Below are 7,135 nucleotides of genomic sequence, written 5' to 3'. Positions count from 1 at the left end.
TCAGCTTCTAGTTGTTAGAGTACGCCCTTCGAATCAGAACCCCTAGAACAAGACTAAATTGAATAAAAATCTTGTTAGGCAAGTGGGTGGTAGAGTTCCTAAATGAACGGAAGAGTTTCTAAATTCTGTACTCTTTTAAACTTACCCTTTTAACTTTTAGTGGTAAATGATGACTCATGATGTACTGTTCACTGTCTGGCCCAAGTTAGAAACTTTGTAGTCATCATTAATTTCTCCCTGTCTTTCGACCCACGTCCAGTTCACAAGCCAGTCAGTTCAATTCTAGCAGCAAAATGTCTCTTGAATCCACCCCTTGTGTTCCCACCGCCACCCTCAGCCTAAGGGCTCAGTTTCTCTTGCCTTGTCTGCCCAGTTCACACGTCCGTCAGCCCATCCTGCGCGCCGCAAGCCAGGGAGCGTTCCAAGAGCCCCGGCTCAGGTGAAGCACATCTCATCTCTAGAGGTGTAACAACTTCACAGGTGTAAAATGCTAAAGCACCAATCAAGATTTTGAGAAATCACAAAGGTGAAAAGTACTAAAGGAAAGCGATGGGAAAATATCCTACCTAAAGAGGGAAAAAATTCACCAGATTCTTGGAACGATAGACCCGATTTGAACATTTCCTAGGCCTCTAGGAGTTTAAAGAAAGCCATCTTTTTTTTTTTCCTGAAGTTTCTTTTATTTAGATCAGTGTTTTTCCACTATAATTGTTAGTGTGAGGTAAATCAAATATAATTTTCAAATGCTTGTTCAAAGGGCTGACCGATCTCCTTGTCTTATCATTTTTTAAAACTAATGAGAATCTGCCTTTAGAAGGAAATAGCTTTAAGTACCACAATTGCTGCACTTATTTGATTTTTATACCACATTGAAGAAGCCTTTAGTACCTTTGTAAGACTGAGCATTTATAATGGAAAGGAAGAGTCTGCAGTGAAGTTTCTACTTGACAATAAAGTGACAAGGAAACAGCACAGTTGTTCTGTAGAAGTCAGAAGACACCTGAGGGGTTTGAGCTCATCTAAAACATTTAAGGTGGATTTTGTCCTTCTGCTCAGGGGTTCAGCCTCCCTGTTTGTAAGGTACCAATGAACTGCATCACTGATGCCATTCAGAGGACCTGTAAGAAATAGAGCATTTTAAAACTGACAGAGACTGGAGGCTTCATCTAGCCCAGGCCCCTCGTTTTCAATGAGAAACCATAGTTGGAAAAGGGAGCGATGGCCCCAGGCCACCCAACTAGTCAGTTTCTCAGATGGCCCCAATTGTCACCCTAGGCAGACTCCCCATGTGCTTGGCTGGTGTACATCGAAAGCAGCTGCAGAAAATAGCTGTCATGGTGCCAAATTCTTATCTGCTGGTGTCCTTCAGATCAGGAGGGCTGAATGCCAATGGGAACCTCAGAGTCTGTGAATTCTAATCCTGGACAGTTCTGGTCACAGGGTCTTACATTTCCCTCCAGAGCAGAGGTTCTGGGTCACATCAGAGGGGAGCTGGAAAGCATGAGTGCATCCTGTGGGTGCATCTGAATCTGTGCAGATTGTTGGTGCTGTTTATAACCTCAGTATGTTATAATGGCCATATCATCAATCTATGCATTGTTCTATCCAGCTGACCTGACCCTACAGATATATTTTAACAATCTCTTCTCGCATCCCAAAGTGAGCTAGATGTGTTGCTTGTTGTGCAAATCAATACCTTGAAGATTTCAAAATTCTAAAAGACCAATCCCTTTAGAGGAGAGCTGAAACAGAATCACAGTTAAAGGCTTAGAATTGTCAGATTTAAGGAAAAATAAGGGGCTCTGAATGGTCAGGGACCCTTTGCACTTTCTCCTACGTGCTAAGAAGATGACTCTTCCCAAATGGTCATCTCAAAGTGGAGATGACGGTGATGCTGACACTGATACTTAACAGATGAACATTTGTTGATGACCTACGATGCCAGGCACTAAGTGTTTGACATTCACTGTTGCTTTGAACCTTCACAAACAACCCCATCAGGTAGGTTCTATTATATCTTCATTCTACAAGCGAGGAAACTGAGATTCAGTGATCTTAAGTCACCGGTAAGAGTCCATGCTGTTCACCGCCATACTAGGCCTTAACGTCAGTCACTAGACCAGTATTGGAAGGCCTCCATGACTTACAGTTCTTTCTGGGAAGCCCTTCCCCTGCCTTGTCCCCTGGCCTCACCTGTCAGCTCTCTGGGAAGCCCTCCATGGAGATCCAAGGTTGGGTGTTGTACCCTTCCTCCTGGAGGGCCATGTCCCCTCATAGCACACAGCACCCCATGCTTCAAGGATCAGTCCATTCGTCCACTTCTCTGTTCCTTTGCAGCTCTTTGAGGTGAGGCAAGTATGTCATTCATTTCATCCAACGCTGTCCTGGCTCATAGCTGATGATCCATAAGTGTTTCTTGAATAACTGGCTAATGTGGAAATTGACAATATGTTTGTTATCTATCGCTGAGTCATAAACCACCCCCAATTTAGTAGCTTAAAGCAACTCTATTATTATTATCTCCCACAATTCTGTGGATCAGGAATTAGGACAGGGCCCAGTAGAGATGGCTCACCTCTGCCATCTGTCCTCCATGGCCCCTTCATTTTCCATGAGATGCTCCCCAGTTGGCCCCGCTGGGATCTTCCATCTCACTGATCTTGCCGTCAGCTGGGTCCTCCATTCTCGGGTGTGGACTCAGGGTTTCTGTCTCTCTTGTGTGGCCTCTCCATGTGGTCCCATCAGAAATGTGGTTGGAATTCTCACATGGAAGCTCAAGGATCTCAAATAAGTACAAGCAGAAATGGCTGATCCTTAAGGCTCAGGCCTGGAACTGTCAGAGAGTCGCCTCCACCACCTTCTATTGGTTAGAGCAGGTCCCTGGGCCAGCCCTACACAAGGGCGTGGGCAATGGGGCGCCTGGTTCATCAGGGACCATCTTTGGTGATTAGATACCCCATCATCTAGTAGAACCAAACCCATCCCAGCCCAAGTCTCCAAAGAAATGGTGTCAGTCAGAGGAGGACCAAGATAGAGAAGGTGGATAGCTTGGCCTATTCCATCACAACTATTTGAGGGAAAACCTATAATTAAAGCCCATAAAAGTTAGGGATTGCCAGAGAGCTCTGTGCATGTGAACAGCCAGTAGAACAGGGCCTGGTGAGAAACACTTAAGATGTTCTGTTTAGAACATAACCTATAGCCTATATCCAGCAAGGCAGAGGTCTGAGATAGCGTTAGAACCATGGTCTTTCCACCCATTACAGTTCCCTCCTTTTCTCTGTGTACATTCGGTTTACCCATCTTGTCCCCTCAGGCTCCTGAGGCCTTGGTTTCCACCCCTTCAAGCACTGCCCTATGCAATTTTTTTTTTTTTTTTTTTTTTTGCGGTACGCGGGCCTCTCACTGCTGTGGCCTCTCCCGTTGTGGAGCACAGGCTCCGGACGCGCAGGCTCAGCGGCCATGGCTCACGGGCCCAGCCGCTCCGCGGCATGTGGGATCTTCCCGGACTGGGGCACGAACCCACGTCCCCTGCATCGGCAGGCGGACTCTCAACCACTGTGCCACCAGGGAAGCCCTGCCCTATGCAATTTTGATGCTCCTTAGTTGGATTTAGCCTGAGGAGTTTCTGCTATTACTTTTGCACAGATGATACTCCCTCCCACTGCCTGGCTCTTGGGACAGTTTCTTTAAGGATCATACGAGTCTCTTAGACTCATGTCGCTGAGCTTTGTGTTTTGTGGGATCCTTTCTTTGCATTTGAAGATGATTGCTTCCAAGGCATTTGAGGATTCTCTGGGGTTTTGTTGTTGTTTGTTTTTATTTCTTTTCTACTCAAATTATGCATGTCAAGGCATTTAGTTACTTTAGTAATGTGCCCAGTATAAGTTAATCAATATTATCATGAATAAACATATTTTTCCTTACTTGGCAAGCCTACAGAAAAAAAAACTCTTTATTGAGGAATACTGAAAATGATTCCTATGCTTCCTTAAATAAATTTCTTCATTAGTATGATATAATGACTATGATTCTAATAAAGCCCTTGGATAATATTAATATATGGACAAAAGAAATGGGATTTTGCAGTCCTGAACTTTGGGCATCACTTTCCCTTTCATCTGAAAATCAGGTCCAGCCCTGAAGCTACAAAGGCTCAAAATTAAGAGCCTGTAGGAGACAGGAGAGATGGGTATGAGGCAGAAAGAGCAGGAAGCCATACAGTGATTCCTCTGAGAGCAGCCTTTATGGAACCAGTGCACACGTTGATCCTGCTGACTTTCCTGCTAGACTACAGTGGCATTGCACGGAGAAAGCCCTTCCCATCTAAGCTGTCATCCCAACCTCTCTAGAGAATCTTTCTGATCAGGTGTTTGCTCCTATATCCAATCTAAACTTGATCTGTAGGCTCCTGACCTACTGAGATGGCCACAAAATCAAGAAAACATGAATCTTACCAATGAAAAGGGCCTTAGGAATGATCTAGGCCCGTGGTTCCTAAATTTTTTTTGCCTCTGATTTTCTTTTTACACTTTTAAAAGATCTTAAAGACCCTGAAAAGCTTTTGTTTATGTGGCTTCTATCTGTTGATATTTACTGGATTAGAATAGTCAAAACTGAGAGAAAACATCTGCTAATTCATCATGAACTAATTACATGAGAAAGCAAATAACATTTTCAATGTTTTCCAAAACATTTTAATGGGAAAAGTGGCACAGTTTTATATTTATGCACATCTCTTTAATATCTGACTTTGTAGAATGTAGCTGGATTTTCATTTCTGTTTTCTACATCAATCTGTTGTGATACGTTATTTTGATCGACATGTGAAGAAAATCCAGCCTCACACAGATATGTAGTTGTAAAGAGAAGAAGTATTTTACTGACTACTTCAGGTAATTGTGGTTATTTTTTGATACTACACCAAGACTCTACAAGTATAATTTCTGAAAGGTTGGCTGCAATGTGAAATCTGAAATCATATCAACGAACTTTTTGTGTTGTTACATCAGAAACCATTGGTCTATCTTATGCTCCTAAATGAATTTGGATTTTTTGTCCCGTGGATAATTTTTGAGATTGAGCATTATGATCTTTATTTTTTTAAGAGAAAACCAAATGAAAGTTTCTACTTAGTGGCAACAAAAAGAAAGGTCAGTGCAGGAAAACTAGAGGTGGCATAAAAGAGCAAGGTGATAAAAGTGGTAATGGGGAATGATGGGAGAAATTTGCAGGAGAACTAAGGACATCTGAACTACTGTTAGAGGAAAGGAAAGAAATCAAGACTTCATATTTTTTGTTTTCTTTTTTGTTTGTTTGTTTGTTTTTGTTTTCAGTACGCGGGCCTCTCACCGCCGCGGCCTCTCCTGCCGCGGAGCACAGGCTCCAGACGCGCAGGCCCAGCGGCCATGGCTCACGGGCCCAGCCGCTCCGCGGCATGTGGGATCTTCCCGCACCGGGGTATTAACCCGCGCCCCCTGCATCGGCAGGCGGACCCCCAACCTCTGCGCCACCAGGGAAGCCCCCAAGACTTCATATTTTTTTTTAAATTAGCATTTATGGAACATTGCCCAGGTGCTTAATAGAATTATCTCATTTAATCCATTTTCAATACTGTCTGTGATGTAGGATGTATTATTCTTGTCTCACAGGGAAAAGGGAAAGTGCGTGAGGATGCAGAGCTGTGAAATAGACTGAAACCAGCTACATCGGACACAGCACAGTGCAATCTTTTAAGAAATATGAGTTTTAAAAATCCCAAAAATAATATATAAAATTTTTAACAAAGAAAAGTAAAAGATAAAACCTCTTGCTCTTTGCTCCCCACTCCTCCCCATTTCTACTGATGAGAGTAATAATCAATACAAATACCATATTTTCACCAAACTGAAAGCCCCTGCTCTTAACTCTTCCACAAGCTTCTTTACCACAAGCAATGAAGGACACCAAAGTTGATTCGTAACCCATGTTGGTGATAGCAGAGCCACAAGGGCTGAGAAAATTCAAGGCACTAGTACTTTAGTGCTAATTATGTTTACACCATTACATGTAGATTTCAGGTTCTGGCTACTTCCTAGACCTTCTCAGAGTCATGGATTCCAAGGAATTTTCTGGATCGTTTTTCACTGTTGTGGGAGAGAGAAGAAAAGAGAATACAAAGGGCAAACAGCATAGAAAAGGAGATGAATGGTGAGTGCAAAGATGCAAGCACTCTGACAGTCCTCAGGTGGATAAACAGAAGTGCCCAGGGAAAAGAGTGGCCAGGTGACCAGTTACAAAGGCGACCAATCCTCGCCTCCTAGTGAATTCTCCCGGAAGTTAGATGCTGGGCAGTGAGAAGTCAATTAGGAACTTACCTGTTTTTTGCCCTTCCAGACATTACTAAAATGAATTTCTTGGTTATCATTTTAACTTACTTAAAAAGTATCAGCCAAAATACCTACCTATTATCTACTAAAATAGGATGTGTTCCATTTAGTTCTTTTTATAGAGGAGGGGGATGTCTTTCTTATTTATTTTTGACTTATGAAGCTTTTATTACCAGGGGAAAAGCTGTGCCTGTAAAAAAAAAAAATCTCCTCTGTAAAGTAACGGTCATTGTCAACTGTCTGCTGAAGGAGCCATCAGACTATTAAAATAAAGTTGTAACTTGAAGCTCAGTGCAAAAGACTATGCCCCCAATCAATTTTACATCCACAACCAAGAGAAACGCCTAAATGTTTCAAAATTACAGTGCCGAAAGCATTTCTTTTAAAATATTCATCTTAGGAAGAGCCTGTGAAAGGGGATTTTTGTTCTCTTTGATTGAGTCACTCTCACTAATAATAAAGCTTTGGTCCCTCAAAAAGCCCCCGAAGAGTATTTTTCAATTTACTCATTTGATTTGTTTATTCAGTACTTTTTACATTTCTTAAACTTTTTTTTCTTCAACTTTTCTCTCACAGCAGTATAATCAAATTGAAATAACCCTAAGGACAAACTTACTTCTCTCTCTTTTTTTAATTCGCTGATTACCCCAGCCCCCAACTCCTATTTCTCCAACCCAAATCCCTAAAGGAAAATGATGAAGGGAAAAAATAAGGATGGTTTTGGGATGCCTTTCTACCACTTAGAGCTCACGATAGTCACAGTAGAT

This window comes from Grampus griseus (assembly GCF_964374135.1).
Source record: "Grampus griseus genome assembly, chromosome: 17".
Taxonomy (NCBI): domain Eukaryota; kingdom Metazoa; phylum Chordata; class Mammalia; order Artiodactyla; family Delphinidae; genus Grampus; species Grampus griseus.
This window is presented reverse-complemented; position numbering follows the sequence as displayed.